Source organism: Gopherus flavomarginatus, chromosome 5 (assembly GCF_025201925.1).
Source record: "Gopherus flavomarginatus isolate rGopFla2 chromosome 5, rGopFla2.mat.asm, whole genome shotgun sequence".
NCBI lineage: Eukaryota > Metazoa > Chordata > Testudines > Testudinidae > Gopherus > Gopherus flavomarginatus.
This window is the reverse complement of record NC_066621.1, coordinates 41001689-41015555: the sequence shown is the minus strand read 5'-3', so window position 1 is coordinate 41015555 and position 13867 is coordinate 41001689. Positions and strand designations below refer to the sequence as shown.

The 13867-nt window shown below is 46.0% G+C and overlaps 1 pseudogene; it reads right to left on the bottom strand.

Annotated features, from left to right (window-relative positions):
• The window catches only part of LOC127051007 (NACHT, LRR and PYD domains-containing protein 3-like), a 58200-nt pseudogene that overhangs the window by 29085 nt on the left and 15248 nt on the right, over positions 1-13867 (bottom strand).

The following is a 13867-nucleotide window of genomic DNA, read 5'->3' as shown; positions in this document are numbered from 1 at the left end:
AAGCGAAGCTAGATGTCCAATCATTTCAGCCTGCTTGGACAGACACATTAGGATTTATTGAAAAGAAGGACCGTGCTATTTGTGCTTTCTGTTATGAAAATGTTGTTTGTTGCACATCATGTGTTCGACGACATTTTGAAATGAAGCACGAGAAAACCTTTCTTGACAAAGCAGACAAGACTGAATCAATCAAAAAGGCAGTAGAAGCCTATGAGAAGCAAAGCAGTGTTTTTAAAAGCTTAAGTGTAAGTAAAAATCAAGCTACAGAAGGAAGTTACAAGATTGCACAATGCATTGCAAAAAATGGAAAACCATTTACAGATGGAGAATATACAAAAGAAGTTTTTCTCAACAGTTCAGAGATTTTGTTCAATGATTTGCCAAATAAAGATACAATAATATCTAGAATAAAAGAACTGCCCATCTCTGCCAGAACAGTTGAGAGATGCATAAGTGAAATGGCAGAAAACATTCAAGAAAAACAGATGGCTGCATTGAAAGACACAGCAATGCTTAGTGTTGCAGTTAATGAGAGCGTGGATACAAACAACATTCCACGTTTGGCAGTTGTTGCAAGATATTGTGCTTCCGATGAAATCCAAGAGGAACTTTGTTGCCTAAAACCTCTGCATGGCACAACAAAGGGGGAAGATATACTGGAAAGTTTTGTAAACCATTTTGAAGAACGAGGAGTTGACATCAGAAAAATATTTTGTATGACAACAAATGGTGCTCCTCCCATGGTCAGAAAACAGAAAGGATTTGTAAAGTTACTTGAAGACCAAATTGGCCGTCCGACAGTCAAATTTCAAACCTGTATGCTAAAATGTCTAATTCAGAGCTTAATAATGTGATAAATACAGTGGTGCAAATTGTGAATTTCCTTGTTGCTCAATCTGCTTTGACTCGCAGACAATTTCAAGCACTGCTAGAAGAGATGGACAGTGCTTATAAACGACATCCCATTTCACAGCAACATTTGGTGGCTAAGTCGTGGCAAAGTTTTGGTGCACTTTGTAAACTGTTTTGATGCAATCAAGGTTTTTTGGTCGGAAAAAGAACAAAACTACCCCAAACTGGATGATGACAAATGGCTGTGTAAGCTCATGTTTCTAACTGATATTACCGCTCACCTAAACAAACTCAACCTCTGTCTCCAAGGTGCAGGACAAACAGTTCTGGATCTTTATGAAGCCTGGAAAGCATTTGTTGTGAAACTAGCAGTTTTTTCCAGGGATATTCAAACTTCTACTTTCTGCTACTTCCAACTCATAAAAGAGTTATCGACACATTGCACTGTCAATGTCGATGAGATTGGAAAGTACATGCAAAAACTGGAATCAGAATTTTCTGACAGATTTCAAGATTTCCAGCAATTTGGCCCAATGCTGTCTTTTCTAATTAAACCTGAAAAGTTCAACGAAAACTACTTGGATTTGTCTGTATTTCAGTGGATGGGTGTTGAAGATTTCAAAATGCAACTCATTTAGTTAAAAAGCTCAGAATTGTGGACATCAAAGTTTGTGGATCTGTGGAGCGCACTTGAAGCTACCGAGAGAGATCATGGCACCTCTATTCTGACCTGCTGGACATCCCCGCCAGTGAAATTTAACTGTTTGAAGAAAATTGTGTTTGCAATGCTTTCAGCATTTGGATCCACATACCTGTGCAAACAGGTATTTTCACACATGAAATCTGTCCTCTGTCCCTCTTAGAGCCAGTTAACAACTGATCACTTAGAAGCCTGTGTGCAGCTTAAAGTATCCAAATACGTGCCAGATATTTGAAAACTCAGCAAGGAAAAGCAAGGGCAAGGATAACACTAAACTAATAAGATCTGCATTTTAATTTAATTTTTAATAAAGCTTCTCAAACATTTTGAAAACCTTTTTTACTTTACATATAACAGTAGTTTGGTTACATAATATATAGATTTATAGAGAGACCTTCTAAAAAACGTTAAAATGTGTTACTGGCACACGAAGCCTTAAATTAGAATGTATAAATCAGGGGTCGACAACCTTTCAGAAGTGGTGTGCCAAGTCTTCATTTATTCACTCTAATTTAAGGTTTCACGTGCCAGTAATACATTTTAATGTTTTTTAGAAGGTGTCTCTCTACAAGTCTATATATTATATAACTAAACTAGTGTTGCATTGTAAAATAAACAAAGTTTTCAAAATGTTTAAGAAGCTTCATTTAAAATTAAATTAAAATGTTGATCTTACGCCGCCGGCCCGCTCAGCCTGCTGCTGGTCTGGGGTTCTGTTCACCTAGGTTGGCAGCGGGCTGAGGGGGCTTGAGGCCGGGACCCCAGCTGGGAAGAGTCCAACTCAGCCTACTGCTGCTCAGGGGTTCCATCTGCTGGCTCCTGCCAGCCAGGATGCTGGCTGCTGGACCAGCTCACCCTGCTGCCGGTCTGGGGTCCCGGCCCTGCCCACATACAGTGGATACCTACCTTCTCCCTGGTTCTTGCCCAGTCTCTTCCTCTCTCTGCACTGAGCTGAGAGTGGGATGCACTGAGCACAGGGCTGGGGGTGAAGGGTCTGGCCAGGAGCTAGAATGAAGGAGGGGGCTCAGGGTTGGGGCAGGAGGTTTGGGCGTGGGGGCACTTACCTGGGCAGCTCCCATTTGGTGTGAGGGGTGCAGGTGGGAATGTGGGAGGGGTTGTAGAAGCTCCCGTTGGGTGTTCAGGGTGGGAATGTGCGGGGTGCAGGGGATGTGGGGGGGCTGGGGATGTGGGGGGGTGAAAGAGTCAGGGCAGAGGGTTGGGGGCATGTAAGGGGGGTGCAGGTGTCATGGCCGGGGGGGGGCTGGGTATGTGTGGGGGTGCCAGAGTCAGGGCTGGGGTTGTGGGGGAGGGGTGAAGGAGTCAACAGAGGGCTGGGTGTGTATGAAGGAGGTACAGGGCTCAGGGCAGGGGCCTGGCAGGGTGTGGGGGATCAAGGGAAATTCACTGCCTAAAAACAAGGTTAATGCAGGGCTTGTTTACACTACAGCACCTTTGCCAGTATAGCTCTGCCAGCTAGACTCACCCTGCTTAGTACCCTCTTCAACTTAAGAAGTGTGTTTCAGATTCCTGCTGGCACAGCCAGTCTGAAGTGCTTTCTCTGGCTTGTCAGATTGGGTTTATATCTGCTGGTGAACTACAGTGCCACTCAGACTGCTTCCCAGGCTGGTGAACCACCTCTGGTGCTTTAATTTTATACCAGTGTAACTCCACTGATTTCATTGGGGTTGCTCCTGATTTACACTGCTACAAGTCAGGCAAAGGCACCAACTCCGTGGGTGTTCCAGGGCTCAAGCAACCGTAGAAATAAAAATAGTGAGAGTGGTCAGCATATTCTTTGCTCTCTCTACTGGGAGTCACCTAACAGCTGTTGGGGGTGTACTCAGCCAGGAGGCAAAGGAGAGTGCAGAATTCATTCCTTCTTCCCTGCTAGTATGCTGCCTCTCCAAAGCCTTCTCTGGTGGGGGGCACCAGCGGTCTACTTGTCCCTTCCAATTTGGGGAGAAGAAAGTTACTTTTGAGGGGCAAAATAAATAAGACATACAGAGCCCCTAGCAAGGTGGGAGTGGGGAAATAGGGGGATGTGCAGAACCCCTGACATGGGGGAAGGGCAGATTGGAAGGGCACGTAGAACCCCTGGCATGGTAGGGAGAATGAGGAACCTTCGTATAGGAGATGAGGGGGGAGAAGGGAACACATGGAGCCCCCTGACATGGGGGAGGGGGATATGGAGGACACTGCTTTGATGAGAGGGAGAATGGGGCACTCTGGAATCAGGAGAGGGGATAGAGGGCATATACAGACACCCTGGCAAAAGGAAGAGTGTAGGGTGATGTTGCTGGAGTTCCTAAAATAGATGGGAATGGGAGTGTGACACTCGGGGGGGGGGGGGCAGGAAATTAAGTGATGCAAGGAGTCCCTGGGCTTCTGCAATCAGCTCAGCTACAGAAGGTATTGGAGTGTGTGACACTCTAGTTACTAATATAACAAATCACATGTTTTAAAACATAGATTTAAAATGAAAACCTGAAGGTAAAATTGCGGGGGGGAACCCAATGTAGTCTAAAAATTGTTTGCGTTACACCTGTGAGGAATGAAAGTAGGGTCTTGAGTAAGCATGTAAAATAAAATACATTTCAACCGCTGCTTAAATTAAAAAGTTTCCCAAGCTGGTTACTATAGATTCTCAGCCCTGGTTCCACAGGGCATGAATCTCTATTTAAGAACTAGACTCCAATTATTTGGATGTATAGAGCAAGCTGCAGGATCAAACTCAATGAACAAGATGTGCGTGCCATTAGCTATTCAAAACAAATTATTCTGTATTTAATCAGTGAAGCACAGGATCTACTTGATCAACTAACAAATCCAGTTACTGCTAGAGATCTGAAGGTCTCGCTCCTCAGGAAGGGACAGGAAGTTGCACTGAGCAGGGGGAGCTGCAGCTCAACGGTGACGCCCCCTAAAGCAAGGGAATGGAAGGAATTTGGAAAGTGGCCGTGATGGTGACTGCTCTGAGAAGGGAAATCACTGATAGATGTCTTTTTTTCACTACATTATATATCTTACTTTGATTGCAGATTAGACAAACCACCAGAAGCCGAGTGTATAATGGAGAGTGGCACCTTCTTGTCCTCAACAGGTAAGAGGCTAAAAATCACTGACAGACTGTGAGACTAAAAGGAGAATACAAACAGCTATGAGATGAGTCCTAGCCATGTAACTGGCAAAACTTTGAGGTAGATGGGGACAGAAGCACCTCAGCCCTCCTGATGTTCTTTGGAAAGTACAGGGGACACTGTATTAGGGGTTGGTGGCTTTAGCCCGAAACCTCCAATGATGGGCGACCACTGTTGCAAAAGGAGGTTGGTTTTGCAGCTCACTCTGCTGGTGCTGTAGGGACAGATTTTCAAGAGAATTCCACATCCCACATACAGATCTTTTGAAACATGAGGCAGATGTGTTCCAGTGGGAGCTTCTGGGTCTTTTGAAAACCTGGCCCCAAATCTCCTGAGTTTCCCAGGATCTCCCAGGTCGGGGTGGAATCTTGTGTTTGAAAGAAAAAGAGGAGAACAATGTATTGAAATAGAAAAAGAAAGATCCAGAGCTTTCCTCAGGGTTGGGTTTTTTTTTTTTACAATCAGCCCAGCATTGGCATCTGCTTTTCCCTGCCTAGTTTGTAACTGTAAACACACATCCCCATTCCCAGGAAGCTGCATTTCAAAGAATATTTCTCCAAACTGCTCATGTGTCTCAGCTGAAAGCAACTTTGGCCCCTGCCCTGGGAAATTCAAAGGCAGGAGTCAATATGGCTGGGGCTGAAGCTGAAACCCAGACTGAATATTTCAGCTCAGATGGGGAAATTTAGATCCAGGTCCTGGGACCTCTTTTGCTTTCACTGATTTTAAAATAGAAAATTAAGATATTAAAAGTCATTAAAGTGATTTATAATGTAGGCTGTGAGAGTTCAACGTTTCAGCTATTAAAAAATGGTTTGTTTTAAAAATTAAATATTTATTCCCCAAAGGCCACAGGCTGTGGAGCTATAGGATAAGAGTGAGCTCTTTTTAATAAAATGTATCTTATGAAGATTTGGTTTAAAACTCATCTGTGCACGTGCGCACACGAATGCATGTATTCCGTTGGTCTTTGAGGAGCCGGAGGTGGAGCCAGTTCTCTGGTGTGGGCCCAGGGAGGCTGGGTGCATGTTGTGAGCCATCAATGCTAGTGCTGGAGAGGCACTGAAATCTCAGCTTTTCCAGGTTACTGCAGGGAGCAGCCACCAGCCACAGACTGCATCAGGCACTTTACATAAAGGACATGTATAAATACACAGACGAAGGCAAATGTTACTTACTTCAGACTCTGTAATTTGCAGGTTGGCTGTATCAGTCCCTCACACAACAACTGCACTCCAGAATCTCTCAGATAATGATTAAAACTCAGATCCAGCTCGGTCAGGCTCTGGCTGGTTCTGAGAGCAGCAGCAAGATCTGTACAGTCATCATCTGAGATGTTGCAGCTCTTCAAGCTACAGCAGAGAGAAATGCAGAGATGAGTGAGCCAGCATGAACAGGGCTTATAATAGATGTTCTGACAGGTGACTCTCTTCATGAAGAAGGACTGATGGGCAAACACAAATCCTGCCTTAGGCCCCCAAACTCTACCCCTTGATCAATGAGAAACCTGTGTTGGGTAGGACTTCCTTCTTGAGCCCTGTCACTTGCACTTCACCTTTGACCAATTAGCACTGAGAATGACTCAAACATCTGCCATTGATCAATGGTGAGGAATAAAATTTGGGGTAAGACTTCCTCCTGAGGCAAAGCCCCTAGCCCTTTCCACTGAGCCACCAGAGTTCAGGTTGGCCAGAAAGTTGTCCACCTAGAGACTGTTACCTTGATGTGGTGGGGTTGTTGAATGTTACCTGCCCCACAGAGCTAAAACAGAGGAAGTTTCATTCTCCTAGTAGAGTCACCCAAGCAAGACAGGCTGAAGGGTAGAGACCAGACAAAAAGCAGTTTCCTGGTCCTCCAAATTAATCAGGAGATTGACAACCTAACCCCATAAAACAGAACAAATAATAATACACAAAATACAGATCCCTGAATCAGTGGTTAACTCTCCAATGGACAGCATGATGGATCTCAACCAAACCCTGCTACAGTAAGATGTTGTTGCAATGAAAAAGTCACTGCTCTGGGTTCATTTGTAACTTTGGAATGTGTGAATTATTTGACAGATCTGAAAGTCAGCCCAAGTCAAAGTGAAAAAAATTACAGTACAGTACAGACATCTTTGGTATTAGTGAATGCAGGTGGCCAGGCATAGATATCAGCAAAAGGAAAAACAGTAACAAAAAGCACTTTGATTTATTCAGGGATCCCAGATGGAGGAAGAGAAGGAATTGCAAAGATCATGAATGATGCAGCACAAACAGCCTTTTCAGAGTGGGAACCTTGTAAATGGCAGAATTACACATGCAAGATTTCAGAAGCATTATATGAAAATAGGCATCATTCAGTTCTGTGCCCCAACCTGTGAATGTGATGAAGATTAAGATCTTTTATAACATTCTAGAAGGCTGCATCAGGGAAGTCCCACAGCATGGATGTGGAAAGATTCAAAGTCTAGAACCCAGGTCTGTAGGGCTCCAGGTGGCCAACGTATCCATGCCATCATCCAACAGTCATGATAGCGTGATGACCCATGCATTATATGCCCTGCAACAGAGTAAGTACCTGTAGCTAACTTGGCCATGAGTGGTCAGGCCTAGTAGAGGAAGCAAGAATTCACCCTACTGATTAGAGCTGGGTCCAGGGTGTGCAAATCCAGTACACAAGCCGCAGGTCAATACCAGAGGAATAGAAGCGAGGAATCAGCCTGAGAGAGACAGAAGCCAAATGCCAGAACTGGAGAATCAACCAGAGTCATAAGCCAGAGGCAAAGCCAGAGATTGAAGCCAAAAATCTGAAGCCAGAGGGGAGTAGGGGCTGGAGCAGCATAAGAGCAGGACCTTGAACAAGGACAAGTCCAGCTGCAACATGGAACGCATTCAGCAGCCACTGAGCTGCTGTGTGGGCTAGGCTTATAAACAGGACTAAGCCAGCAGGCAGTAAGGGGCTGTGGCCACTCTGTCAATTTCAAGGCAGTGCAGCTGGGTTCATTGGTTGCCTAGCAGGCCAGCAGCTGGTCCCCAGGGCTGTATTTAGCTCTCTGTCCTAGGGAGGGAACAGTGCATGCATTGAGGAGGGGAAGGTGCAGCCATTAACACCCTGAACAGCCTGGGAGCAGGATGAAAAGTGAATGCAGGGGTGGTTGCACAAAAGGAGGAGAAACAGCTAATAGATGGATCGGAGATGTCTTGAATGGAGGTAATATTTTTTTCCCTCACTGCAAGGGTTCTGATGGGTAGCAGTTCTTTCTTGCTCTCACATGCTTGGGATAGGCAGAAAGTACCACTGACAGAGACTCAACTCTTTGCCTTACTATGTACCTGCAGGAAGCTCAGCATATACCCTTCCACAGCATACCCCAGCAACCACTAGGTGGACTAGGTGGCCGCCTAGGGCGCTAAGTGGTTGGGGGTGCCAAAAAGCAGTGCCCCAAACATTTATTTTAAACACCGGAGCACAAGGCTGCCGCTGCTCCCCATCTCCCAGCTCTAGAAGGGCTGTCCGCGGCACAACCTGTTCCTCCCCCCGCGGGAGCAGCCGGCAGCTGAGCGGGGAAGGGGAGGGTCTAGCGCTAGAAGCTGTGCCTTCTTCCCCGCGCCGGGGGCTGAGTCAGGCTCCCCGCTGTCCCCGGGGCTCTCAGCAGCAGCGGCAGCAGGCTTGGGCACAGGGGGGCTGGCTGCCTGTGCCGCCGCTGAGAGCCCTGGGGGCGGCGGAGAGCCCGGCTTGGCCGGTGGCACAGAGAAGAAGGCGCTGCTGCACTCTGCTCTTTGGACAGAGAAGCTGGGTGTCTACTCTGCCTGCCAGGTACCTAGCCGGGCAGCAGGGAGCCGTACGGGCCCGCAGAGTGCCGGGGGGTGGGCAGGTCCAGTCCCTGGCCTGGGAAATGGTGTATGTGGGAGCAACCTGGGCAACCCTCCCCCAGCCAGTGCCACCCCCTCCAATACCCACCGACCAGCTACCTTCTCCCCTGTGCACCTCCTGCCCCAACAACACACCCTGTCCTGCCAATTTTGCCTTTGGGCAATCTCCACCCAGCAACATCCCCTGCCCCAATCAGCCATGGTCACTTTCACCCCTGCATCAACTTCGGGACCCCCCCACACACCTGCCATCTCCCTTCTGCCCATGCGTTCCTTGAGCAAACCCCTCCCTGCCTCCTTCACCCCCCTGCAACAACCTCGGGCACAGGCACCCCCCACCTGCCAGGCCCTTGCAACAACCCCCTCCTCCCTTGTGCCACTCCCTCCCTACAACGAGCCCCTTTTGCCTCTGTGAAATCTCTTCCCTGCCACTACACCTCCACCCCCTGCAACAATCCCATGCACCTCCCTCTCTGCCACCTTCACCCTCTGGAAGAGCCCCCATACGACCCCCACCTTTTCAGCCCCCCTGTGATCCCTGCACTTTGTGAACCTTTGGGCCCCTGGGGGGAACTTGGCTGTAGGAAGTGGGGCCTGGATATCGGGGGGGGGGGTGCAAGGTGGAAGTTTCACCTAGGGCACAAAATATTCTTGCACCAGCCCTGTCCACACCCCCTGTCAAGTTCTTCACATAAAGGAAATCTGTCAGTACTTACCTCAGTCTCTGCAGTTTGCAGTTTTGATGTTTCAGTCCCTCACACAGGAGCTGCACTCCCGTATTTCTCACTTCATTAGCAGTCAGGTCCAAGTCTGTCAGGAACTGGTTAGTGCTGAGAACAGAGGAGAGGTCCCCACAACAATCCGCTGTGAGTTTGCAAGACCTCAGGCTACAAGAGATAGATGCACAGATTAGAAAGTGAGCAGTTCTGTCTGTCCGGTCTTTCCCTTGCTGTCAGGGAGTTTATAGAAACACTACTTTATCAAGATATGAAATCCTAGTCCTGAGGCAATGGGCGCTGAGAATGTAAACACACGTCAGGTCAGATTCTCAGAATCACTCAGCATATTGTGTACGCGCTGGATGCAGAGCTATTATAAAAACTTCACCCTCAAGACTGTGGATGGCTTCTGATCCACCTGCATCTCATCTGTATTCAGCACGTACTGTTCAGGTTAACACATGTCCCGATGCAGTTGTAATCCCCTAAGCACAGAAACAGTTCAGCCTTCCCTAAAGAGAAACTGTTTACAACAAACAAGGAGTAAGAGGAGGAGGTAAATAGGGGGAGGGGGAAAAAGAAAGGGAGGTTACTGAGAAATAATGAAAATGGTGCTCCATTGGGGAGATATATTTTAATCACATGGATGGAGCAGTCTGTTTTCTGACTTGCTACATCATGTCTATTTAGGACTCAAAACTGAAATGCAATGGAGTTGGACAACAAAGCAGGAACTAGGAGTAGACAGTGGTCTGGGATAAGAGGACAGGAACCAGAAGCAGGCAGGAGTCATGAGGAGTCCAGAGTATCAGCCAACCAGGGATTCCTCTAGTTGCTCAGACAACTTCCTGTGTTATTTCGTGGCTTATACAGAGCCCCTCAGCCAGTTGGGGATGCTGGATGTTTTCGCTAATTGGGAGCTTCAGGGGTGGGGCCCTCTGCAAGCTAGCACTTCACTTGTTCCCCTTTCTAATTACTCAGGTGAGCTACTGGGTGGCAGTTGTGTCCTAAGAATGACCTAGGGGCCTAGGTTCAAGGCCTGTATCCTCACACCTTCTATGGGTCATCTCGATTATCACTTGAAAAGATTTTTTTCTTCTGCTGATGATAGCTCATCTCAATTGATTGGCCGCTTAGAATTGGTATGGCTACTTCCACCTTTTCATGTTCTCTGTATGTATAAATATCTTCTTGCTGTATGTTCCAATCTATGCATCCAATGAAGTGGGCTGTAGCCCACGAAAGCTTATGATCAAATAAATTTGTTAGTTTCTAAGGTGCCACAAGTACTCCTGTTCTTGTTGCGGATACAGACTAACATGGTTGCTACTCTGAAACCAGAAAAAAGAGGGAGGATGTGAAATAGAGGGTAAGTGCCTTCCTTTGCTTGCCTTACAGCTGAGAAGGTTTCAAGGCTGAGAGAAGGCTGGTTGTCTGTCGTCTCTTTTTATGCAATTTGTTTCTTACATACACAAAAAATAGAAGGAGCGGTATCAGTTTGAGCTCTGTATGATAATCACCAGAGAGGGAACAGCACACTGACTGGTACCTCAGAGTTCACCTAGAGATTTTCTTGGCCTTGTAGAATGGGGGTCTTTGGGGTCACTTCCTACTCACCATTAAAAGATCTTATATATGTTTACAGAGGGAGCTGAATAGTTGTATCAAACTAAAAACCATTTGAAAGATTGACATACACTGACACAAACAATTTGGGCACGTTGACTGGCAGCCAGGCACTATTCAGCTATGGTCAGTGTTGTCTGTCTGCCAAGTGCTAATGATCAGGAACTGAGGCTGGTAGCCCTAGTCTATTTCAGTTCACCTTCCTTTAAAAGCAAGAAAATTAAATGACCTAAACTTCTGATAATGCACAGTCAAGGTTGCCCAGTGTGACTTCTTGCCCTTCTAGCAAAAAGATATGAATAAAAACAACAAGAATAAAAAAAATACTTACTTCTGAAAACTGGGAAATACAAAGTTAAAGTACCTTCCACCCCACAATACAACCTTAACTCTGTCCTCTTTGAGCAATGCCTCAACATGCCAATAATCAATATACTAGCACTCTAGTCTTACAGATAATACAGAACACTCTGGGAACGGAGCATATAAGCACCATGGGACAAAGTCTAATGCCTTCTCTTTACTAAGGCAAAACTTGGGTTAGGTCAGATTTACCAAGCAGGAGCTACCTACACCTGGCCTACATTCAACCACTGATGCCTATATCCATAAAGGGATGTAGATGCCTAACTGCCACTTAAGCCTAAAAGGTAGCTCTTAAAAACCTCTGTTCAGCTGCTATCTAACCCTGTAAGTGCCTTAATTCCACTGGTAAAGTCCCCTAGGCACCTAAACTTCTGCAAGTAGGCCAGTACACAGCCACCTAAGTGGCCATTGAGATGCAGGAGTCTCAAACTCAGCATCGTCCCATGTATCTCACCTGTGGGACCCAATCTAGTAGGCATGCTCAGAGCACATCAAATCAGGTCCCACACAAAGGGTGGCCAATGAAGTGATGGTGCTGCAATGACTATTTAAATATTTTATACAAAGTGGAAAGGCTCCAGCAGGAGAAATTAAGAGAGTTCCACCATAGAATACTCTACATCCCAGCGATTAGGATACTTCCTTGAGATGCAGGAGACGTGGGTTCAAGTCCTTGCTCAAATCTGACAGAGTAGGGATTAGAATTAGGGTCTCCTAAATCCTGGGTGGAAGTGCCAACCACTGTTCAATAGAGCATAAGCAGGAAAGGACATCAGCGCTTCCCCTCTATGAAACCCCTAGTAGAAATAGGTGCTTCCCTCTGCTCAGCCTCAGTATTTCCTACTGTCTAGCTCAGGCAGTTCAGCGTACTGGCTTCTGTGAATCTCAATCTTAGGCACCTAACCCCACCCCCACTCCCACGGCTGGGTTCCTAACTTGGGTCTGCAGATACTACTAGGTAGCAGAGTGCCTAAAGCTACATGTTGCAATGCCAAGCTGGAGTCCCCTTCGTAAATCCAGCCCTGAGCCTACTGCTCATAAACCTTCTCAGACTTACAAAATGTTACCCCCACTTGTGCTCAAGATTCCTTCTGAGGCACTGCCTTCTCCTACAACTCACTAGGCCTTGGAGACCACTGTCATATATGCCATTAGATGGTTGACTATCGCCATGGCAAGAATACATCCTTCTGAACCTCTACTGACACAACCTACAGAGCTCAGCACTGAAATGAAAAAGAGTTGATCTATAAAAATACACATGCACCTCTCCTCATATCACAGTCACAACTCTGATAGCCTGCTCCAGCTGATCCCTCCACCAGTACATACCGATGCATAAAACCGGGGAAATGACAGCTAAGGCGCATGCAGATAAGTGTTTCAATTCCAACCTGAGAAAGACAGCACATTCTTAGTGTTTCCATATCTGCTTATGATTGGGCCACCCTCACTGAAACACTCCCAAGGGCTATTGCCAGCTCTAGCAAGGCAAAGTTAAGGGTGCATTGCAGGGGTGGTGTGTACTGTCACTTTGTATCTCCTAGTTTTCAGAGGTTTAAGTTTAGCCTCTCTCCAGATTCTGGAAGGGCATGAGGCAGGACTGAATGACCTTAACTCAGTGTTATTGAGTTTTTTGGGGGCTAATATATGATAGTTACAGCAGCAGTGGCAAAGAGAGCTGAACAGCTGTAGAATTTCTGGGATCACAAGCAAGGATTTTTAAAAGGACAGAATAATTTCTTACCATAGTTTCTTTAATTTACAGTTTGGATCCTTCAGTGCTTGACAGAGCAGGAAAACACATGAATGCTTCAGCTCATCCTGATGTTGGTCCCTAGAAAGAGAGAAGAGGAATGTTCTGTTTTGGTCTCTGGAGACAAATTTTAATTCTATTTCCTGAATATTAAAATAGCCTCCTGTGTGTTGTGGTCATGCACTGCATATGATTTATTCTACAGTTTCACAAAAACAACGAGGAGTCCGGTGGCACCTTAAAAACTAACAGATTTATTTGGCCATAAGCTTTCCTGGGCAAAAAGCGCCTGTTGTCTCCATGCATCTGACAAAGGAGGCTTTTTGCCCACGAAAGCTTATGGCCGAATAAATCTGTTAGTCTTTAAGGTGCCACCGGACTCCTCGATGTTTTTGTGGATACAGACTAACATGGCTACTCCTCTGATACTTGACTACAGTTTCAGTTCACTGTAAATCCCCATCTCCCCAAAAATGTATCTGGTATCTTAGATGTACTTTAAATTCACAGATTGAACTAGAATAGGTGCTACTAAGAGTAACCGATTCATTTTTTGAAGTTGTACTCTGATCCCTGGTGAGCACTCACACAAATGGGACTGTCACCAGTGTTTTTGTGAAGATCTGTAATTATTTCATCATTTGAGATTCAACAGCAGATAAGGGTTTGGTTTTTTTTAATTAAATTGTTCAGGCACTTTGTGAATAATAAGGCAACATTCGTTCAGTGAGTTATTAATTATAGGCACAGCTGAAACAGATGTTTCCGAAAGAGATTACAGATTTGAAATTTTAGTTGGCATAAAAATTTTGCCTACTGTCCTCATTTAATCCCTCCATATATGCCAGTAACAC